Raw genomic sequence first — 26,081 nt, 5'->3', positions numbered from 1 at the left:
CCAGCCTCATCCACCAAAACACAGGCACTAGTCCCCTCCACCAGGAAACCTACACAACCTACTGAACCAACCTTAGCTACTGGGGACAGACACCAAAAACAACGGGAACTATGAACCTGCAGCCTGCGAAAAAAAGACCACAAACACAGTAAGATAAGCAAAATGAAAAGAAAAAAAAACACAGCAGATGAAGGAGCAAGGTAACAACACACCAGACCTAACAAATGAAGAAGAAATAGGCAGTCTATCTGGAAAAGAATTCAGAATAATGATAGGAAAGATGATCCAAAATCATGGAAACAGAATAGAGAAAATGCAAGAAACATTTAACAAGGATCTAGAAGAATTAAAGAGGAAACAAGCAACGATGAACAACACAATAAATGAAATTAAAAATACTCTAGAAGGGATCAATAGCAGAATAACTGAGGCAGAAGAACGGATAAGTGACCTGGAAGATAAAATAGTGGAAATAACTAATGCAGAGCAGAATAAAGAAAAAAGAATGAAAAGAACTGAGGACACTCTCAGAGACCTCTGGGACAACATGAAACACACCAATATTCGAACTATAGGGGTCCCAGAATAAGAAGAGAAAAAGAAAGGGACTGAGAAAATATTTGAAGAGATGATAGTTGAAAACTTGCCTAATATGGGAAAGGAAATAGTAATCAAGTCCAGGAAGCACAGAGATTCCAATCAGGATAAATCCAAGGGAGAAACACACCAAGACGTATATTAATCAAAATATCAAAAATTAAATACAAAGAAAACATATTAAAGCAGCAAGGGAAATACAACAAATAACACACAAAGGAATCCCCATACGGTTAAGCAGAAACTCTTCAACCCAGAAGGGACTGGCAAGACATATTTAAAGTGATGAAGGAGAAAAACCTACAACCAAGATTACTCTATCCAGCAAGGATCTCATTCAGATTTAAGGGAGAAATTAAAACCTTTACAGACAAGCAAAAGCTGAGAGAGTTCAGCACCACCAAACCAGCTTTACAACAAATGCCAAAGGAACTTCTCTAGGCAAGAAACACAAGAGAAGGAAAAGACCTACAATAACAAACCCAAAACAATTAAGAAAACGGTAACAGGAAGATACATATCGATAATTACCTTAAATGTAAATGGATTAAATGCTCCCACCAAAAGACACAGACTGGCTGAATGGATACAAAAACAACACCCATATATATGCTGTCTACAAGAGACCCACTTCAGACCTAGTGACACATACAGACTGAAAGTGAGGGGATGGAAAATGATATTACATGCAAATGGAAATCAAAAGAAAGCTGGAGCAGCAATTCTCATCAGACAAAATGGACTTTAAAATAAAGACTATTACAAGAGACAAAGAAGGACACTATATAAAGATCAAGGGATCGATCCAAGAAGAAGATATAACAATTGTAAATATTTATGCACCCAACATAGGAGTACATCAATACATAAGGCAAATACTAACAGCCATAAAAGGGGAAATTGACAGTAACTCAATCATAGTAGGGGACTTTAACACACCACTTTCACCAATGGACAGATCATCCAAAATGAAAATCAATAAGGAAACACAAGCTTTAAATGATACATTAAACAATATGGACTTAATTGATATTTATAGGACATTCCATCCAAAAACAACAGAATACACATTTTTCTCAAGTGCTCATGGAACATTCCCCAGGATAGATCATATCTTGGGTCACAAATCTAGCCTTGGTAAATTTAAGAAAACTGAAATCATATCAAGTATCTTTTCCAACCACAACGCTATGAGGCTAGATATCAATTACAGGAAAAAATCTGTATGAAATACAAACACATGGAAGCTAAACGACACACTACTTAATAACCAAGAGATTACTGAAGAAATCAAAGAGGAAATCAAAACGTACCAAGAAACAAATGAAAATGAAAATACGACGACCTAAAACCTATGGGATGAAGCAAAAGCAGTTCTAAGAGGGAAGTTTATACCAATACAATCCTACCTTAAGAAACAAAAAACATCTCAAATAAACAAACTAACCTTACACCTAAAGCATTTAGAGAAAGAAGACAAAAAAAAAAAAAAACCCCAAAGTTAGCAGAAGGAAAGAAATCATAAAGATCAGATCAGAAATAAATGAAAAAGAAATGAAGAAAATGATAGCAAAGATCAAGAAAACTAAAAGCTAGTTCTTTGAGAAGATAAACAAAATTGATAAACCATTAGCCAGACTCATCAAGAAAAAAAGGGAGACGACTTAAATCAATAGAATTAGAAATGAAAAAGGAGAAGTAACAACTGACACTGCAGAAATACAAAGGATCATGAGAGATTACTACAAGCAACTATATGCCAATAAAATGGACAACCTGGAAGAAATGGACAAGTTCTTAGAAATGTACAACCTGCTGAGACTGAACCAGGAAGAAATAGAAAATAGGAACAGACCAATCACAAGCACTGAAATTGAAACTGTGATTAAAAATCTTCCAGAAAACAAAAGCCCAGGACCAGATGGCTTCACAGGCGAATTCTGTCACACATTTGGAGAAGAGCTAACACCTATCCTTCTCACACTCTTCCAAAATATAGCAGAGGGAGGAACACTCCCAAACTCATTCTACGAGGCCACCATCAATCTGATACAAAAACCAGACAAAGATGTCACAAAGAAAGAAAACTACAGGCTAATATCACTGATGAACATAGATGCAAAAATCCTCAACAAAATACTAGCAAACAGAATCCAACAGCACATTAAAACGATCATACACCATGATCAAGTGGGGTTTATTCCAGGAATGCAAGGATTCTTCAATATATGCAAATCAATCAACGTGATGCACCATATTAACAAATTGAAGGAGAAAAACCATATGATCATCTCAATAGACGCAGAGAAAGCTTTTGCCAAAATTCAACACACATTTATGATAAAAACCCCACAGAAAGTAGGCATAAAGGGAACTTACCTCAACATAATAAAGGCCATATATGACAAACTCACAGCCAGCATCATGCTCAATGGTGAAAAACTGAAACCATTTCCACTAAGATCAGGAACAAGACAAGGTTGCCCACTCTCACCACTCTTATTCGACATAGTTTTGGAAGTTTTAGCCACAGCAATCAGAGAAGAAAAAGAAATAAAACGAATCCAAATCGGAAAAGATGTAAAGCTGTCACTGTTTCCAGATGACATGATACTATACATAGAGAATCCTAAAGATGCTACCAGAAATCTACTAGAGTTAATCAATGAATTTGGTAAAGTAGCAGGATACAAAATTAATGCACAGAAATCTCTGCCATTCTTATACACTAGTGATGAAAAATCTGAAAGTGAAATTAAGAAAACACTCCCATTTACCATTGCAACAAAAAGAATAAAATATCTAGGAATAAACCTACCTAAGGAGACAAAAGACCTGTATGCAGAAAATTATAAGACACTGATGAAAGAAATTAAAGATGATACAAATAGATGGAGAGATATACCATGTCCTTGGATTGGAAGAATCAACATTGTGAAAATGACTCTACTACCCAAAGCAATCTACAGATTCAATGCAGCCCCTATTAAACTACCACTGGTATTTTTCACAGAATTAGAACAAAAAATTTCACAATTTGTATGGAAACCCAAAAGACCCCAAAGAGCCAAAGCAATCTTGAGAACGAAAAACAGAGCTGGAGGAATCAGGCTCCCTGACTTCAGACTATACTACAAAGCTACAGTAATCAAGACAGTATGGTACTGGCACAAAAACAGAAATATGAAACAATGGAACAGGACAGAAAGTCCAGATATAAACCCATGCACATATGGTCACTTTATCTTTGATAAAGGAGGCAAGAATATACAGTGGAGAAAAGACAGCCTCTTCAATAAGTGGTGCTGGGAAAACTGGACAGCTACATGTAAAAGTATGAGATTAGATCACTCCCTAACACCATACACAAAAATAAGCTCAAAATGGATTAAAGACCTAAATGTAAGGCCAGAAACTATCAAACTCTTAGAGGAAAACATAGGCAGAACACTCTATGACATAAATCACAGCAAGATCCTTCTTGACCCATCTCCTAGAGTAATGGAGATAAAAACAAAAATAAACAAATGGGACCTAATGAAACTTCAAAGCTTTTGCACAGCAAAGGAAACCATAAACAAGACCAAAAGACAACCCTCAGAATGGGAGAAAATATTTGCCAAATGAAGCAACTGACAAAGGATTAATCTCCAAAATATACAAGCAGCTCATGAAGCTCAATAGCAAAAAACAAACAACCCAATCCAAAAATGGGCAGAAGACCTAAACAGATATTTCTCCAAGGGAGATATACAGATTGCCAACAAACACATGAAAGAATGCTCAACATCATTAATCATTAGAAAAATGCAAATCAAAACTACAATGAGATATCATCTCACACCAGTCAGAATGGCCATCATCAAAAAATCTAGAAACAATAAATGCTGGAGAGGGTGTGGAGATAAGGGAACACTCTTGCACGGTTGGTGGGAATGTAAATTGATACAGCCACTATGGAGTACAGTATGGAGGTTCCTTAAAAAACTACAAATAGAAGTACCATACGACCCAGCAATCCCACTACTGGGCATATACCCTGAGAAAACCATAATTCAAAAAGAGTCATGTACCAAAATGTTCATTGCAGTTGTATTTACAATAGCCAGGACATGGAAGCAACCTAAGGGTCCATCGACAGATGAATGGATAAAGAAGGTGTGGCACATATATACAATGGAATATTACTCAGCCATAAAAAGAAACGAAATTGAGTTATTTGTAGTGAGATGGATGGATCTAGAGTCTGTCATACAGAGTGGAGTAAGTCAGAAAGAGAAAAACAAATACCGTATGCTAACGCATATATATGGAATCTAAGAAAAAAATAAGGTCATGAAGAACCTAGGGGTAAGACAGGAATAAAGATGCAGACCTACTAGAGCATGGACTTGAGGATATGGGGAGGGGGAAGGGTAAGCTGTGACAAAGTGAGAGAGTGGCATGGACATATATATACTACCAAACGTAAAATAGATAGCTAGTGGGAAGTAACCGCATAGCACAGGGAGATCAGCTAGGTGGTTTGTGACCACCTGGAGGGGTGAGATACGGAGGTTGGGAAGGAGGGAGACGCAAGAGGGAAGAGATATGGGAACATATGTATATGTATAACTGATTCACTTTGTTATAAAGCAGAAACTAACACAACATTGTAAAGCAATTATACTCCAATAAAGATGTTAAAAAAAAAAGGATAGTATAGAAAAGTATATGACTAATTCCCAGATGAAATATATAAGAACTATTGATTAGCATTAAGAGGGAAAAAAGGAAGGCACTTCCAACAAGTAAGGTACTTTATATATGCTACCTCATTAGTATTAGTCCCATTTTGTACATGTGGAAATTAGAGAGCTGGAACTGAACTCCATCTTTGTGACTCCAAAACTCCTGCTGTCTCCTACTGCAAAGAAGCACAGAATGCTAGAATAAAAAGAAACCCTATCTCATCCAAAATATTCATTTAATAGATAAGTGAGTAGAGGCCAATAGGCTAAGTGATTTGTTCAAAGGCAAACAAGTTGTCCATAATCAAGAGTTCTGAGTCTTCTCCTGAGGTTCTTACCAAGCACCTAGGTCTATTGTTCTCCTAAATTATGAATATTGTCCCTCAAAGTCTATCCCTGTTGAACTTTCACTAAGGGTTCTGTCATTCTCAGGAGTACTCCTTTGCTACTCTAAATGTCTGTCTTTCACTATATCTTTCCTCTCAACTTCTCTAGAACAATGATTCCTAACTCTGGGTTTTTAATCCTCAATTTTGTTAAAGTTGCTCCTGTACCATTCTTCCCCATTTCTATACATCCAGGTGCCTCCATCCACCTGGTTCTTCATGATAGAAAGTGTAAGCCATTCTTAATAACTCATTCACAGTCTCCCCAGTCCACCCCATGGTCAAGCTCTACTGCTTTCATAATACATGTCCACTTCATTTTGTCTCCACTGCCCTGCCATTAATCTGGTCCAAATCACCATCATCTCTCACCAAGCCCTACGCAGTAACCTCCTGATAGATATCCCCCACTGAACAGCCCATCTCTTTTCACTTTTGTTCTCTTGCAATCTATTCTTCACACAACCAGAAGTCAGAGTATCTATTAAAGATACTAAGCTTATTTTTAGATCTCTTTTAACCTTTCAATGACTTCCAGTGCACTTAAGATCAAATTTTAAAATTGTAACATGGCCCTCAGGTGCCTGTATAGTCCACGTGAATCTACCTCTCAGTTTTGCCTTGTACCACTCTCTCCATCACTATACTTCAAACACATTGACTATCTCTCATTCTTGACACCTTCAGCTCATCCTTCCAGTATTTTACCAATTTAACTGTAATTTCCGGAGATGTTTTTCATTTTCTCTCAGTCTAAACTGGGTGTCCCTTTAATTTTTAGTCCTAGAACCCTGTATTTTTCCTTCGTTGCACTTACCAATTTCTAAATACCTGCCTATTTTTGTGGTTAATTGTTTGATGTTTGTCTTCCTCTCTAAAGACCATAAAGGCCATGAGTCTATTTTGTTCTCTGCTACATCCTCTGCCCTATCAAAGTGCCTGATACGTAGTAGAAGTTCATGAATGTCTGGTGAAAAGATGAATGACTAAACAGTCAAGAATAACCCAATTATTTTAAGGCTTACAGTAGAACTCTCTCAAAAATAGAATTTATTTAAATTCATTTATTTTAATTTTTTTAAAAATCAAAGTTTTTATATCACACTTGATAGTGGCAGGGAGAGAATGAAAGAAGTATGAAGAAATACAAGTATAGATAGAGATTAACACAACATATAGACACCAAATGTTAGAGAATTAATTTCTACTATGTTTTATTTCCTGAAAAGTATTTAATGGATGACCACTTTCTCTGCTCATTCAAAATTCAGTTTCTTTTAAAACAACGAAAAGTAAAAATTATCTGGCCTTAATCAATTTTCCCCCAATCTTACTGTTCCTTGATTAAAACTGGTCCTGGAGATGATCACATGTCCACAGAGTAAGTGTAAAAGGATTCCTGGTTTATAAAGGATTCTTGGCTTACATGAATAAGGGCAGATGTAGTAACCTACTCAGAACAAAGGATATATATATATCACACACACACACACACATACACATACACACACACACACACACACACACACACAAGATATGATATCAGACTGATTTTATATACATAAAGCAGAATGTACTGATTCACCAAAATTCATCCACCTAAGAAAGACACGACGGTAAAGAAATTATAAGTTCTGGTCAAGCATTTATTGACTGACAGAACTCATTATTCAGTTGTGTGCTGATGGAATATCCCTGACAAAACTGCCTGATAAAATTTTTTCTGCTAGTTTCCTGTCAAAGAATTGCTCATGCTGAGCACACTAAACAGAATAATCATGAAATTCATATAATTCAAGAAAAATCATATATGCATGTATGTATATATGTATATATATATCCACACATGCACACATAAACATATATTTACGTCAATGCTACTAAAATAAAAGGAATTGTCCTTAGCATCTTGAATTACACACAAATTCTTCATGTAATTTTCCCTCTATGAATACAGCCACTATAGCATATATTCACTCAACTAAATTCTACTTAAATAATACAACTCAATTTTCACTACAATGTTGACAGCTTTCTAACTAATAGACTAGTTCTCAATCAACCCTTCTACTTAACTTCCTTAAATCTTCTGTGGAATGAGGCAGAGTAAAAGTATTTAAATAAATAAAATAACCTGCTCACTTTATCTTGCTTTATAAATGTTATAAATGGGATCTCCACTAAAATGTATAAATCATTCTCCCTTGTGAGTCCCAACTAGGCTTCTGTTTACCAGATGGAAGTAAAAAGTGACGGTACATGCAACATGTGCTCCAAATCCTGCTGTCAAGGATTTCATAAAGTGATATGTCTCTAAACATCTCACCATAGTCCAGATGTGTTGGGCTTGATCTTAAAAAAACAAAATAAAATAAAACACCCATAGGTACAGGCAGGAATTTGTTCCAACTTCTTCATAAATGCTGCTTGATGAAATGAAAGTTAAAATAAAAGGCAGTACAGAGCACAGAGTCTAGAGAACATCATCAGGACCTGCCTGATGCTTGAAAATGACAAGTATTCCAAGCCTCAATCATTGTGCTCTGGAAGTTTGGTTAAAGGAAAAGTGTCTCCATTAGGTTACAGGACATCTCCTGGTCAGTAGAGGGCAAGATCAAGAAAACCAGATTGATTTTCCTTTACACTAATCATTAACAAAGTACTTTCACATACCTTCTGCTATAGTTTGAATGTTTGAGTCTCCCCAAAATTCCTATGTTGAAAACCTAATTTCAAAGTGATGGCATTAGGAAGTAGGACCTTTGGGAGGCTCCACCCTCATGAATGGGATTTAACGCTCTCATAAAAGAGAACCAAAAGAGTCATCTAGTCCCTTCCCCTACCTGAGGGTACAATGAGAAATCTGAATCCGGAAGAAGGCTCTTACCTGACCATGCTGGCACTCTGATCCCAGACTTCCAGCCTCCAGATCTGTGAGAAACTACTGTTTATAAGCTACCTAGTTTGTGGTATCTTGTTATAGCAACTCAAATGGACTAAGACACCTCCCTATATCTAATTCTTACTCAAACTCTGTGATATAGGTATTATGGCTCCCAATTTGCAGATGAGGAAAAGAAGACCCTGAAAACTTAGATCATTTGCCCAGTGCCATCACTGCTGCTAACTGACGAGTCAACTTTTATATCCAGTTCTTCACACAACAAATTTAGTTTTCCCACAATATCACCAGCAAGTTCTATCTACCAAGCTTAAGCTCCAAAAGGATCCTTGAATTTGCCTTTGCTCACACAGATCACATTTCTCAGTCCAGATCAAGTTCAAGCACCTCTACTTAGAAAGACAACACAGTAGCGTGAGTGTGAGTGGTGGACAGCATGGTGCCTCATAACTAATTGAACTGTCCTTTGTAGCATCTCCAGCCTTGAGACACACTGCCAGAATGGGAATATTGTCTTGAATAAATGAATGTTCTCTCCTGAGCCCTTCAGGCAGATTAGATTTTTCTTTCATTTTGTTGAATTCTCTTTAATTGTTTGACTCTCATAGCACTGTTCTCTTTTAGCTCTTTTCTCTATTAAAATCTAACCTGTTGTCTTAAGAGACAGCTCAGTTAAGACAAAATAAAACTAAAATACACATTTCAGCTAATAGTGATCTATATTATTTTATTCTAAAGTCACACTCTTTAGTTCAATCTATCATTTAGGATTCAGGTGCACTCTCATATCTTTCACAAAACCTTTTTCTCCATAACTGATCTTTCAAGGATTAAGGACAAAAAGCCCATCTCTGCTTGGTAAGAGTGTAAACCTTTGTATCAATGGAAAAATACATGTCTCTTGGTTACATAAGAGAGAAGATTCATTCCTCATTAAATCTTCTAACATATCTTGTATTATATCATTACGTTTATATTAAGCAAATTATTCAAAGCTTAAAAGTAAAGCAAAAAGAAGACCATGTGTTCTTTCAAGGGGCCAAACACTGTGAAGTTTCATGTTATTTTACATATTTCTTAATCCAGTAAAACTTCAAATGACTTCTGTCTAGGGTAAAAAGTAAATCCAAGGATCATAGGTATGCTGTCTAGGACATTAACCAGTTTTAGATATGACTGGGCAATCTTATTCCAACATTTTTTCATCAATGCCTATAAGTACTCAATTCTTCAAATGCTCTTTGAATTGGTTTTATTTTCCTATCTAATAACAACAATGTGTGTATATATCTGTACTTTTTTCATGTTCACATATATATACTTTTCCCATGTAGTAGTATATATGATATATATATACTATATATAATATATGACATTATATATAAGTATATATATATATATATATATATACATTTGTATGAAAATTATGTTTTTGAACTTTTTTGAAAATTATATGAGTACTTACTATGTACTGTGTGCTTTTTTCTGAATTCTTACTGAATTCCCAAAACAATCATGTGAAATAGTATTGTTATTCCCACTTTGGAAATGAAGATGTAAAGGCTCACACAGTTGAAGGGATTGTCCTGAATTTACACAGCTGGAAAATGGTAGAGATTGTCTTTAAACTCAAATTTCTGATCTAGAGCCTGAGTCATGGTGATGAAGACCCTCTTGTTGGAGATTTAGAACATCCTGGTCTGCTCTGAGATAGGGCCAAAGAGTAGCAAAAAAGGAGTGAATATCCATGAACAAGATGTTATTTGTTACTATGGGTTCATATTACAGGCTGATTGAATACTATTCATTCACATTTTCATTCAATAAATATTTATTTACTGAGCTCCTACTACGTGTCAAGGCCTATGTTTATTGATTGGGGGAGGGCAAGTGATCAGTGGTAAAAGATAAATTGGGCAAAGATTCTATTCTTAAGGAACTTAAAGTCATAAATAAAAATCACTTTAAAAAGTAAAATAGATGCACAAAATATTAATCATAGTCTGAGTTTATTCATTTGATGAATATTTATTAAATGTCTACTATGTGTTAGGCACTGCACTGGATACCTGAAGGTACAGCAGTGAATAAGACAGTATGATCTTTGTCTTTCATGGTGTTTATAAAAAAATACAAACATTAAGCAAGTAATTTTAAGAGTGATGAGTGTTTTAAAGAATACTTATAGTATGTTCTACAAGCATATACCTGAGGAATTCTATTATTTTCTTTCCACTCTTCTGAATCTTCAAAAATGTCAAAAATGTTGTGAATATTAATTTTATAATCAGATATATATAAATTAAAACTATTTTTTAAATACAAGATTAAAGGGGACATGTGCCACAAGAGATATAGATAAGGAAATATGAGAATTCAGAGTAAAGAGAAATTGCTCCTTATAAAAGTGATAAGGGGCAACTATATGGCCTAGTGGCATTTGAAATGAGGAATGATAGCAGAACTGTGCTGTCTCTTTTAGCATAAGACTTGTTAATTATATGCACTGCCAGTGCAAACTGGTTTCCTAACTGGGAGAGATGATGAAAAGGGATTAAAGATATCTTTGCCATCCCAATATACCTTCTCCTCCATCCTTTTACCTACAATCTTGGAACAAATGAAGTGTTCTAAGACTGAATGGTTGATCTCAAATCCATTCCTAGACATTGTTGCCTTCTAGCTGCTTTCCAGTTTCCCTTGCAGTTAGTGATAGCCATGTGACATAATTCTACCCATTTAGGATGGAACTGAAAGTTTGTGGGAGTGGGATTCTAGGAAATTCTAGGAAAGCTTCTCTTCCCTGTTAAAAGGAACAGAGAATACCACTCCTCTCTTTCTGCCTTGAAAAGCGATACAGTATCTGGAACCTGGACAGGAGCCTAAAACTGGGAAGCCATCTTAACAGCATGACAAAGAGGTCAAGAGCAACACAGATATGGCAGAGGCACTAAACCACTATCAGCTATTGCTTATCTCCAGACATAGTGTGGGGAAAAAATGCTTATTGGCTTAAGTTCCTATAAATTGTTTCCTGTTACACATAGATAGGAGCATTCTTACAGGATACAGTGAATTTTCCAGGAAAGAGAGCAAAAAGAAAAGTATTCTGAGAGGGAAGAAGAAATCCACATGAATATTACGAAGCTGATGAATGGGGAGGAGCTTCAAGATGGCGGAAGAGTTCGACATGGGGATCACCTTCCTCCTCACAAATACATCAGAAATACATCTACATGTGGAACAACTCCTACAGAACACCTACTAAACGCTGCCAGAAGACTTCAGACCTCCCGAAAGGCAAGAAACTCCCACATACCCGGGTAGGGCAAAAGAAAAAAGAAAAAACAGAGACAAAAGAATAAGGACGGGACCTGCACCAGTGGGAGGGAGCTGTGAAGCAGGAAAGGTCTCCACACACTAGGAGGCCCCTTCGCGGGTGGAGACTGCAGGTGGCAGAAGGGGAAGCTTTGGAGCCGTGGAGGAGAGCGCAGCAACAGGGTGCGGAGGGCAAAGCGGGGAGATTCCCGCACAGAGGATCGGTGCCGACCGGCACTCACCAGCCCGAGGGGCTCGTCTGCTCCCCCGCCGGGGCGGGTGGGGGCTGGGAGCTTAGGCTCGGGCTTCAGTCGGATCCCAGGAAGAGGACGGGTTGGCTGCGTGAACACAGCCTGAAGGGGGCTAGTGCTCCACGGCTAGCCGGGAGGGAGTCCAGGAAAATGTCTGGAGCTGCTGAAGAGACAAGAGACTTTTTCTTGCTTCTTTTTTTCCCTCTTTGTTTCCTGGTGCGCGAGGAGAGGGGATTCAGTGCACCGCCTAAACGAGCTCCAGAGACGGGCGCGAGCCATGGCTATCAGCGCGGACCCCAGAGACGGGCATGAGACGCTAAGGCTGCTGCTGCCTCCACCAAGAAGCCTGTGTGAAAGCACAGGTCACTATCCACACCTTCCGGGGAGCCTGTGCAGCCCGTCACTGCCAGGGTCCCGTGATCCAGGGACAATTTCCCCAGGAGAACGCACGGTGTGCCTCAGGCTGGTGCAACGTCACATTGGCCTCTGACGCCGCAGGCTCGCCCCGCATAGATACCCCTCCCTCCCCCGAGCCTGAGTGAGCCCGAGCCCCTGAATGAGCGGCTTCTTTAACCCCAGCCTGTCTGAGTGAAGAACAGATGCCCTCAGGCGACCTACACACAGAGGCGGGTCCAAATCCAAAGCTGAACCCCGGGAGCTGTGCGAACAAAGAAGAGAAAGGGAAATCTCTCCCAGCAGCCTCAGGAGCAGCGGATTAAATCTCCACAATCAACTTGACGTATCCTGCATCTGTGGAATACCTGAATAGACAATGAATCATCCCAAAATTGTGGTGGTGGACTTTGGGAGCAATGATATATATATATATATATTTTTTTTTTTTTCCCTTTTTCTCTTTTGGTGAGTGTGTATGTGCATGCTTCTGTTTGTGATTTTGTCTGTATAGCTTTGCTTTTACCACTTGTCCTAGGGATCTGTCAGTTTTTGTTTTTTTTATTACCTAAAAAATTTTTTTCTTAAAAATTATTTTTTATTTTAATAACTTTATTTTATTTTATTTTACTTGATTTTATTTTATTTCATTTTGTCTTTTCCTTTCTTTCTTTTTTTTCCTCCTTTTATTATGAGCCGTGTGGAGGACAGGCTCGTGATGCTCCAGCCAGGCGTCAGGGCTGTGCCATTGAGGTGGGAGAGCCAACCTCAGGACACTGGTCCACGAGAGACCTCCCAGCTCACATAATATCAAACGGCGAAAATCTCCCAGAGATCTCCATCTCAACTCCAAGACCCAGCTCCACTCAACAACCAGCAAGCTATAGTGCTGGACACCTTATGCCAAACAACTAGCAAACAGGAACACAACTGCATCCATTAGCACAGAGGCTGCCTAAAATCATAATAAGGCCACAGACACCCCAAAACATACCACCAGACATGGACCTGTCCACCAGAAAGACAAGATCCAGCCTCACCACCAAAACACAGACACTAGTCCCTTCCACCAGGAAGCGTACACAAAACACTGAACCACCTTAGCCACTGGGGGCAGACACCAACAACAAGAAGAACTACGAACGTGCAGCCTGCGAAAAGGAGATCCCAAACACAGTAAGATAAGCAAAATGAGAAGACAGAGAAACACACAGCAGATGAAGGAGCAAGGCAAAAACCCACCAGACCTAACAAATGAAGAGGAAATAGGCAATCTACCTGACAAAGAATTCAGAATTATGAGAGTAAAGATGATCCAAAATCTTGGAAATAGAATGGAGAAAATACAAAAAACGTTTCACAAGGACCTAGAAGAACTAAAGAGCAAACAAATAGTAATGAACAACACAATAAATGAAATTAAAAATTCTCTAGAAGGAATCAATAGCAGAATAACTGAGGAAGAATAACGGATAAGTGACCTGGAAGATAAAATAGTGGAAATAACTACTGCAGAGGAGAATAAAGAAAAAAGAAGGAAAAGAATTGAGGAAAGTCTCAGAGACCTCTGGGACAACATTAAATGCACCAACATTCGAATTATAGGAGCCCCAGAATAAGAAGAGAAAAAGAAAGGGACTGAGAAAATATTTGAAGAGATTATCGTGGAAAACTTCCCTAATATGGGAAAGGAAATAGTTAATCAAGTCCAGGAAGCACAGAGAGTCCCATACAGGATAAATCCAAGGAGAAACACGCCAAGACACATATTAATCAAACTATCAGAAATTAAATACAAAGAAAACATATTAAAAGCAGCAGGGGAAAAACAACAAATAACCCATAAGGGAATCCCCATAAGGTTAACAGCTGATCTTTCAGCAGAAACTCTGGAAGCCAGAAGGGAGTGGCAGGACATATTTAAAGTCATGAAGGAGAAAAACCTACAACCAAGATTACTCTACCCAGCAAGGATCTCATTCAGATTTAAGGGAGAAATTAAAACCTTTACAGACAAGCAAAAGCTGAGAGAGTTCAGCACCACCAAACCAGCTTTACAACAAATGCTAAAGGAATTTCTCTACGCAGGAAACACAAGAGAAGGAAAAGACCTACAATAATAAACCCAGGGCTTCCCTGGTGGCGCAGTGGTTGAGAGTCCGCCTGCCGATGCAGGGCATACGGGTTCGTGCCCCGGTCCGGGAGGATCCCACATGCCGCAGAGCGGCTGGGCCCGTGAGCCATGGATGCTGGGCCTGCGTGTCTGGAGCCTGTGCTCCGCAACGGGAGAGGCCACAACAGTGAGAGGCCCGCGTACCGAAAAAAAAAAAAGATGGACAAAACACAGGATGACCAGTTCAGTTTGAATTTCAGGTATGCAATGAAAAAAAAAAAAACCCAAAACAATTAAGAAATTAAGAAATTAAGAAAATGGTAATAGGAACATACATATCGATAATTAACTTAAATATAAATGGATTAAATGCTCCAACCAAAAGACATAGATTGGCTGAATGGATACAAAAACAAGGCCCATATATATGCTGTCTACAAGAGACCCACTTCAGACCTAGTGACACACACAGACTGAAAGTGAAGGGATGGAAAATGATATTACATGCAAATGGAAATCAAAAGAAAGCTGGAGTAGCAATTCGCATATCAGACAAAATAGACTTTAAAACAAAGACTATTATAAGAGACAAAGAGGACACTACATAAAGATCAAGGGATCCATCCAAGAAGAAGATATAACAATTGTAAATATTTATGCACCCAACATAGGAGTACCTCAATACATAAGGCAAATACTAACAGCCAAAAAAGGGAAAATCGACAGTAACTCAATCATAGTAGGGGACTTTAACACACCACTTTCACCAAAGGACAGATCATCCAAAATGAAAATCAATAAGGAAACACAAGCTTTAAATGATACATTAAACAAGATGGACTTAATTCATATTTATAGGACATTCCATCCAAAAACAACAGAATACACTTTCTTCTCTACTGCTCATGGAACATTCCCCAGGATAGATCATATCTTGAGTCACAAATCAAGCCCTGGTAAATTTAAGAAAACTGAAATCGTATCAAGTATCTTTTCCAACCACAACACTATGAGACTAGATATCAATTACAAGAATAGATCTGTAAAAAATACAAAAACATGGAAGGTAAACAACACACTACTTAATAACCAAGAGATCACTGAATAAATCTAAGAGGAAATCAAAACATACCTAGAAACAAATGAAAATGAAAATATGATGACCCAAAACCTATGGGATGCAGCAAAAGCAGTTCTAAGAGGGAAGTTTATACCAATACAATCCTACCTTAAGAAACAAAAAACATCTCAAATAAACAAACTAACCTTACACCTAAAGCCATTAGAGAAAGAAGAACAAAAAAAACCCAAAGTTAGCAGAAGGAAAGAAATCATAAAGATCAGATCAGAAATAAATGAAAAAGAAATGAAGAAAATGATAGCAAAGATCAAGAAAACTAAGAGTTGGTTCTTTGAGAAGATAAACAAAATTGATAATCCATTAGTCGGACACATCAAGAAAAAAAGGAAGAAGACTCAAATCAGTAGAATTAGAAATTAAAAAGGAGAAGTAACAACTGACATTGCAGAAATACAACGGATCACGAGAGATTACTACAAGCAACTCTATGCCAATAAAATGGACAACCTGGAAGAAATGGACAAGTTCTTAGAAATGCACAACCTGCCGAGACTGAACCAGGAAGAAATAGAAAATATGAACAGACCAATCACAAGCACTGAAATTGAAACTGTGATTACAAATCTTCCCACAAACAAAAGCCGAGGACCAGATGGCTTCACAGGCGAATTCTATCAAACATTTAGAGAAGAGCTAACACACCTATCCTTCTCAAACTCTTCCCAAATATAGCAGAGGGAGGAACACTCCCAAACTCATTCTACGAGGCCACCATCAATCTGATACAAAAACCAGACAAAGATGTCACAAAGAAAGAAAACTATAGGCCAAAATCACTGATGAACATAGATGCAAAATCCTCAACAAAATACTAGCAAGCAGAATCCAACAGCACATTAAAAGGATCATACACCTCTGATCAAGTGGGGTTTATCCCAGGAATGCAAGGATTCTTCAATATATGCAAATCAATCAATGTGATACACCATATTAACAAATTGAAGGAGAAAAACCATATGATCATCTCAATAGTTGCAGAGAAAGAGTCCGACAAAATTCAACACCCATTTATGATAAAAACCCTTTAGAAAATAAGCATAGAGGGAACTTCCTTCAACATAATAAAGGCCATATATGACAAACCCACAGCCAACGTTGTACTCAATGGTGAAAAACTGAGACCATTTCCACTAAGATCAGGAACAAGACAAGGTTGCCCACTCTCACCACTCTTATTCAACATAGTTTTGGAAGTTTTAGCCACAGCAGTCAGAGAAGAAAAAGAAATAAAACTAATCCAAATTGGAAAAGAAGAAGTAAAGCTGTCACTGTTTGCAGATGACATCACACTATACATAGAGAATCCTAAAGATGCTACCAGGAAACTACTAGAGCTAATCAATGAATTTGGTAAAGTAGCAGGATACAAAATCAATGCACAGAAATCTCTAGCATTCCTATACATTAATGATGAAAAATCTTAAAGTGAAATTAAGGAAACACTCCCATTTAGCACTGCAACAAAAAGAATAAAATATCTAAGAATAAACCTACCTAAGGAGACAAAAGACCTTTATGCAGAAAATTATAAGACACTGATGAAAGAAATTAAAGATGATACAAATAGATGGAGGACATACCATGTTCTTGGATTGGAAGAATCAACATTGTGAAAATGACTCTACTACCCAAAGCAATCTACAGATTCAATGCAATCCCTATGAAATTACCACTGGCATTTTTCACAGAACTAAAACAAAAAATTTCACAATTTGTATGGCAACACAAAAGACCCCGAATAGCCAAAGCAATCTTGAGACAGAAAAACGAATCTGGAGGAAGCAGGCTCCCTCATTTCAGACTATACTACAAAGCTACAGTAATCAAGACAGTATGGTACTGGCACAGAAACAGAAATATAGATCAATGGAACAGGACAGAAAGTCCAGAGGTAAACCCACGCACATATGGTCACTTTATCTTTGATAAAGGAGGCAAGAATATACAGTGGAGAAAAGACAGCCTCTTCAATAAGTGGTGCTGGGAAAACTGGACAGCTACATGTAAAAGAATGAAATTAGAACACTCCCAAACACCATACACAGAAATAAACTCAAAATGGATTAAAGACCTAAATTTAGAGCCAGACACCACCAAACTCTTAGAGGAAAACATAGGCAGAACACTCTATGACATAAATCACAGCAAGTTCCTTTTTGACCCACCTCCTAGAGAAATGGAAATAAAAACAAAAATAAACAGAGGGACCTAATGAAACTTAAAACTTTTTGCACAGCAAAGGAAACCATAAACGAGACCAAAAGACAACCCTCAGAATGGGAGAAAATATTTGCAAATGAAGCAAGGGACAAAGGATTAATCTCCAAAATATACAAGCAGCTCATGAAGCTCAATAACAAAAAAACAAACAACCCAATCCAAAAATGGGCAGAAGACCTAAACAGACATTTCTCCAAGGGAGATATACAGATTGCAAACAGACACATGAAAGAATGCTCAACATCATTAATCATTAGAGAAATGCAAACCAAAACTACAATGAGATATCATCTCACACCAGTCAGAATGGCCATCATTAAAAAATCTAGAAACAGTAAATGCTGGAGAGGGTGTGGAGAAAAGGGAAACCTCCTGCACTGTTGGTGGGAATGTAAATTGATACAGCCACTATGGAGGTCAGTATGAACGTTCCTTAAAAAACTAAGAATACAACTACCATACGACCCAGCAATCCCACTACTGGGCATATACCCTGAAAAAACCATAATTTCAATAGAGTCAAGTACCAAAATGTTCATTGCAGCCCTATTTACAATACCAGGACATGGAAACAGCCTAAGTGTCTATCAAAAGATGAATGGATAAAGTAGATGTGGCACATATATACAATGGAATGTTACTCAGCCATAAAAAGGAATGAAACTGAGTTATTTGTAGTGAGGTGGATGGACATAGAGACTGTCATACAGAGTGAAGTAAGTCAGAAGGAAAAAAACAAATACCGTATGCTAACACATATATATGGAATTTAAGAAAAAAAAAGGTCATGAAGAACCTAGGGGTTAGACGTGAATAAAGATGCAGACCTACTAGAGAATGGACTAAAGGACACGGGGAGGGGGAAGGGTAAGCTGTGACAAAGTGAGAGAGTGGCATGGACATATATACACTACCAAACGTAAAATAGATAGGTAGTGAGAAGCAGCCGCATAGCAGAGGGAGATCATCTCGGTGCTTTGTGACCACCTAGAGTGGTGGAATAGGGAGGGTGGGAGGGAGGGATATGCAAGAGGGAAGCGATACGGGGATATATGTATATGTATAAGTTATTCGCTTTGTTATAAGCAGAAACTAACACACCACTGTAAAGCAATTATACTCCAATAAAGAAGTTAAAAAAAAAAAAAAAGCTGGTGAATGAAAACTGTAACACAGAAGAGACTTAAGAGACACTTTGTGTCATGGAAGTTATATAATTGATATCAAACATTGCCTCACGAGAGCAAATCCAGACCTATATGCTTATATATGTATAATTTGAATTTTGGGAAACTTTAGGCCTGCTGTCAACTTTAGAAAAAGTATCCCAGTTGTACTATGTTAAGGTGGCACTGTATAGAAATTAACAGCCATATTGGTCTAGAAACAAGCATATTTTTTTCCATTTGTACAAGAGTAAAACACTGTATTAAATATGTAAGGTCTTATCAATGTGAGTTTGATTACAGAAACTAATATTCTCTAAATAATGAAAAAAATAATAATAATTTTGAGATGACAACACCATAGCATTAAACTAAGCATGGGAGTCTTCTAAGGGCGTGGTCCTGTTGACTGCACAGGTCATATATCCCTGAAGTTAGCCCTAAGTGTTAAAGAAAGAAGAGAGTAAATAATTACTCCAACGTTTTGCCCTGAGCAGCTGGGAGAATGGCTTTATCATTTACTAAGACTGGGAGAACTGAGGGAGAGAGAAATTAAGAGTTTGGCTATATAGGTGTTAAATATAACGTATCTCTAAGTCTCATAAGTGGAAATATCAAATAGGTGGTCCAGTGTACAAGACTGGGATACAGGGGGATGGTTGAGACTCAGTATATAAATATGAGAGTTGTCAGCACATAGTATAGAGTTCCGGATGAGATTATCTAGGAAATGAACACATATAACTGTTCTCAAATGTGAACTCTTCAACACGTCAATATTTAGAGTTTGAGAAGATGAAGAGGAACCAGGAAAAGAGCCTAAGGGTAACCATGAGCAAGGAGAAGAACAAAGAGGCAATCTTGGGCTTCCCTGGTGGTGCAGTGGTTGGGAGTCCACCTGCCAATGCAGGGGACACGGGTTCAAGCCCTGGTCCAGGAGGATGCCACATGCCGCGGAGCAACTAAACCCGTGCGCCACAACTACTGAAGCCCGTGCGCCTAGAGCCCATACCCTGCAGCAGGGGAGGCCACCACCATGAGAAGCCTGTGCACCGTGGCAAGGAGTAGCCCTCACTCACTGCAACTAGAGAAAGCCCACGCAGCAACGATGACCCAACACAGCCAAAAATAGATAAAATAAATAAATTTAAAAAAAAAAGAGAGAGAGAGGCAACCTTGGTGACCTAGAGACTAAGTGAAGAAGAAATCCCAGAATAAGAGTGATCCCCTTTGTTAAATGCTGAAGATTCTTCAAAAGACTTGGGACTGATAACTGACCACTGGGTCTGGAAATGTGAATCTTATGGGAGACCTTGATAAAAGCAATTTTGGTGAAGTGGCAGTGACAAACTCAATATTAGAATGGGTTTAAGGCAGAAGTGTAGGAATGGAAATTTTTCTATAAAAAGGAGTCAAGAAATGGGTTGCATAAGCTACTATCAGTACTTTAATCCTTAAAACTACTCTCAAAATTCTTATTGTCCCCATTTAACATTTTAGGAAACTGAAAAACTGGTGAAGATAAATGACACCCAACACCACACTGTTAACGATAGAACAGCCAGGATTTATACTCAAGTGTTTGGTCTCAAAGTTGCAATGATTCTGCCCCATTGTCATACCACAGTCCTATGGGAGTCTATTTAAACATATACTTACCCTAGATTGGAGTTTCTGAACATATGCTATATGAGTTCCATAAGATATTAATGGATATTGCATAGATAGGGATTTCTATGATCATATATATTTCCAAACTTTCAGACCAAATGAGATTCAACAGATTTCTTGAATTCAGGCTCCAAGATAACATGAGAACATAATGAAGTCTCCTCACTTGAAATATATAAGTAAAATATAAACACAAGTTTGAAAACATTTAGACATACTCAAAACAAGAAGAAAATCTCCATGGCCTAAGATGAAGAAGAAATTCAGAATGGCAAGTGGGAGCTATAGATTTTAGATCACAAACAAGACAAAATATGATGAGTGAGGAGAGAGAGGTTTTCCAAAAACCACGGTTAAATAGGGTAATAAATGTATCCCACAATTGGAGTAAATGAATATTGGGGTTTTCCATGTGAAGTTGGCATTTAGCACCATACTTTCTATGAAGAACTGGACCTATACCCACTCTCTTTGACCCTCTGATTTCATCTGAAAATATATTGCATTTACCAGGAAAGATTAAAAAAAAAAACTATATCGGCAATACAGTGATTTATAATAAGAAATATGTAGTCTTCATCCTGTTTCTGGCATGGAGCTCCTTGGAATTTCCTGTGATGACAGTGATAAAAAGTATCTTTTGCTATGTTAACGAGATGACATTTAAATTTCAACATTTAATTTAATTAAATCATTTTATTGAATATATTTGACATGTAACATTTTGTAAATTTAAGACGTACAATGTGTTACTTTGATACATTTGTATATTGTAATGTGATTTTCATAGTGACTTTTATCACATTACATAAGTATAGTACAATATTGTTACCTATATTCATCACACTGTGCATAGCTCACTATGGCTTATTTACTACTTAATGAGGTAAATGACTTCTGGACCGCACGTAAGGATGGGAGCTGGTCACCAACAGAACCAACTATATTATTAGAGAGTTGGAACTTTCATTTCCATCCCCTGACCCTTGAAAAGGGAAGTGGCACTGGTCTCAAAGTTGAATCAATCACCAATAGCCCATGATTTAATTAAGCATGTTTATGTAGTAAAGCCTCCATAGAGTACCAAAAGGATGGGGTTTGGAGAGCTTCAGGGTTGGTTGAGGATATTGCAGGTTTGGTTCCAGACCATTGCAATAAAGCAAATATCACAGTGAACACACGGAGATTTGGGGAGAACAGTAGCCTGGAAAGGGCGTGGGAGCTACAAGCCCTCTCCCTATACCTTGCCCTCTGCATCTCTTCCACCTGGCTGTTCCTGATCTAATCAGTACAATGTTTCTCTGAGTTCTGTGAGCCGCTCTAGCAAATTAACTGAACCCAAGGACGGAGTCCTGGGCACCTCTGGCCTATAGCCGGTAGGTCAGAAGCACAGGTGACAACCTGGATTTGAAACTGGCACCTGAAGGGGGGGAAAGGGAGGCAGTCTTGTGCCTCTGAGCCCTTAACCTGTGGGATGTGACGCTATCTCCTGGTAGATAGTGTCAGAATTGAGTTGAATTGTAGGACATCCATCTGGTGTCAGAGAATTGCATGTTGGTGCGGGGAAACACTCCCCACACACATGTTGGAATTGGCATCCAAAACAACTTTTAAGGTCTTAGTGTATTTGGTTATAGTAGCCTGAGTCGTGATGACTGAGCAAACCATGCCTCAAGCTGCTAAGGTAAAATCTGATTTGGAATCATTTAACCTGGAGAGTTGAGCTGAGACAAGCTTGAAACCACCTGACAAGTAAATAAGCCTGAGGAAAAAAATTTCAAAAACCTATTTTCTAAGAAGAACTCAGGAAGCAGTGAAGAATTCCAGTGCAATGAATAAACTGAATAAGTGGGATATTTTACACTCAAGGAAATAGGGATAATGACAAAATCTGAAGAGGATTTTAAATTAAGTGTATTTGAACTCCTCAAACAGACAAAGGAACTAAAGACAAATTTATAAACATACAGATGGATATATTAAAGAGCAATTTAAAATCTTTGAAATTAAAAATATACGTTGCAATAAAAGCCTCAGTAGATGGCACAATGAACTGGCTAGAGCCAGAATGAATTTGATGAAAGATCTGAGGAAATCATCTAATAAAGCACAGAGAGATAAAGAAATGTAAATTTTAAAAGATAAAATACAAAGCCTGTAGAACTGAGACATTTCAAAAGAAGTCTCAGAAGAATAAAATGCAAAAACATTAGGAAGAGGAATTATCAAAAAAAGCAATAGCTGGGAATTTTCCATAACATAAGACAAGTCCCTCAGATTGAAAATGCACTCTCCAAAAGTAAAGCAGTATAAAAGGAAAAATACACACACACACACACACACACACACACAATGAAACTTGTGATTTCTTAGAAACGACCAGAGAGAAAAGACATATTTTCTAAAAGATATTCTTCAGGCAGAAGATGGAAGATGAGATATGCAGGAAAGAATAAGAATAAAGAAAGTAGTAAATATGAAAGTAAATATAAAGTAACTTTGACTATATAAAACAATAATTACAATAGCATGTGAATATTTAAAACATGGAAAATTCACAACAGCAATAAATGAAAAGTTGAGAGTGAGATGTTGTAGTTAAAGTGTTGTAAGTTCCTTAAACTCCAGGAGAATAATAAAAGTACTAATTTTAAACATTGATAAGTATTCATGTTGTAACTTCCATGGTAACCACTTAAAGACTAGAAAGACTGGCTATAGCTTCTAAACTAGCCAAAGGAAACATGTATCGATTTTTTAAAACTTTAACCCAAAAACAGCAAGAAAGAAGACTAAAAGGCACAAGAGGGGTAAATGCTTTTCACAGAAGATCTCTCTAAAATATGAAGGTATAGAAAAATTGTAAGTAAAAAGTATGGGTCAAAGAATGCCATGGAAATACTCATGAGTAGAAAGCTGGTATAGCTATATTACTATAAGATAAAATAGGTTTTAAGTCAAAAGCTTTCCTAGATTATAAAGAAAGCTATGTAACAACTGTCCATTCTTTTTTTTTTTTTTTTTGCGGTACGCGCGCCTCTTACTGTTGTGGCCTCTCTCGTTGCGGAGCACAGGCTCCGGAAGCGCAGGCTCAACGGCCACGGCTCACGGGCCCAGCAGCTCCGCGGCATGTGGGATCTTCCCAGATCAGGGCACGAATCCGTGTCCCCTGCGTCGGCAGGCGGCCTCTCAACCACTGCGCCACCAGGGAAGCCCTGTCAATTCTTATATATTGCACAGAGCCTCAAAATAAATAAAGGGAAAAAGGTGACAGAACTAAACAAATAGAGAACTTCATAATCATGGTGGGAGATTTTAAAACAATTCTTTAAATTATTGAAAGATTAAGCAGACTAAAAATTAGTAAAATATTATTTCAACAAAATAATTAACAAAAGTAACCTAGGGCTTCCCTGGTGGTGCAGTGGTTGAGAGTCCGCCTGCCGATGCAGAGGATACGGGTTCGTGCCCCAGTCCGGGAAGATTCCACATGCCGCGGAGCTGCTGGGCCAGTGAGCCATGGCTGCTGGGCCTGCGCGTCCGGAGCCTGTGCTCCGCAACGGGAGAGGCCACAACAGTGAGAGGCCCGTGTACCGCAAAAAAAATAAAAATAAAAAAGTAACCTAAATGGCATATGTTGAATGCCACATAAAAGATATGTAAAATATACATTCTTCCAAACATTTGAGGAAATTGAATATTTAATGCGATATAAGACACAGCACAGCACATTTTAAAGGAATGAAGTTACATAGAGACTGTTATTTGCAATTAAGCTAAAAATCAATTTTTTAAAGTAGGAAAAAACTGTTCAGAAATGAAGATACAGACTTTTAAATAATGTATTATTAAAAGAAAGAATTATAAATATAAGAAAATATTTTGAGTTGGGCAGTATCAAAAGTACTAGATACCAAAACATATGAGATGCAGCTAAGATTGCACTTTAGAAAGAAAATTTATAGCCTTAAATACACATATTAAATAAGATGAAGTACTAAAATTTTATGAGCAAAGCATGTATCACAAGAAGTTTGGAAGGTTTATCTGTATTTTAAGGTTGCTGTAATTCATTTAGTTTGACTGCCATATGATAGTACACTGTTTGAATATATCAAAAATATAGTTACCTATTCTCTTTCAGGGAACATTTGGACTTTCCAAGTTCTTATTATAAAGTTGCTACAGACTTTATTATACATTTCCCCGTAGTAAAATTTAAGAGTTCTCTTAGGTAAATATTAAAGAATAGACTTGTTGAAGTGTAGGGTTTGTGAACAACTGAAGTTGTTATACTGTTTATATTCCAGCAATGATTAAGAGATAGTCTACATTCCCTTCAACACCTGGGTTGTCGGACTTTTTAATATTTGCCAAATGAATGTGACATGTGAACGTCAAATGACACCTCACTGTGGTTTGAGTTGTATTTCCCTATCATAACTGAGGTTAATATCTCTTCATGTGTGTATCAGACATGATTTTTCCTTTTTTATGGATTTTGCTCATTTTTCTATTGAGTTGTTTATCCTTTTCTCATAGTTCTTTTATATTCTTGATTTTAATGCCTTGAAAGTTATAGCTGCTATAAATACCATCTCCTAATCTGAAACATATTTTTTGTATTATGGTAAAGTATATAAAACATAAAATTTACTTTTTTTAAACCATTTTTAAGTGTACACTTAAGTGGCATTAAGTATATTCACATTGTTGTGCAAGCATCACTACTATTCATCTCTAGAACTTTTTCATTACCCCAAACTGCAACCATGTACCCATTAAACAATAACTCCCCATTCCCTCCTCCCCCGGCCCTTCCTAACCACTATTCTCCTTTCTGTCTCTATGAATTTCCTTGTTCTAGGTAACTCATATAAATGGAATCATATAATATTTTTCCTTTTGTGCCTGCCTTATTTCATGTGCCATAATGTTTTCAAGGCTCATTCATGCTGTACAATAATATTCCATTGAATGTATATACCACATTTTATTTATCCATTCATCCAGTTGATGGCCATTTGGATTGTTTCTACCTTTTGGTTATTTTGAATAATGTTGCTATGAACATTGTTATACGAATATCTGTTCAAGTTCCTGCTTTCTGTAATATGTATTTTTACTTTATTTAAAGTTTCTTCGATGAAAAGAGATATTAATTTTATATAGTCTTGCTGAAATCATTCCCTA

Source organism: Lipotes vexillifer, unplaced genomic scaffold (genome assembly GCF_000442215.2).
Source record: "Lipotes vexillifer unplaced genomic scaffold, Lipotes_vexillifer_v1.1 scaffold1068, whole genome shotgun sequence".
Classification (NCBI taxonomy): domain Eukaryota; kingdom Metazoa; phylum Chordata; class Mammalia; order Artiodactyla; family Lipotidae; genus Lipotes; species Lipotes vexillifer.
The sequence above is the reverse complement of the archived record's forward strand: the minus strand, read 5'-3'. Positions refer to the sequence as shown.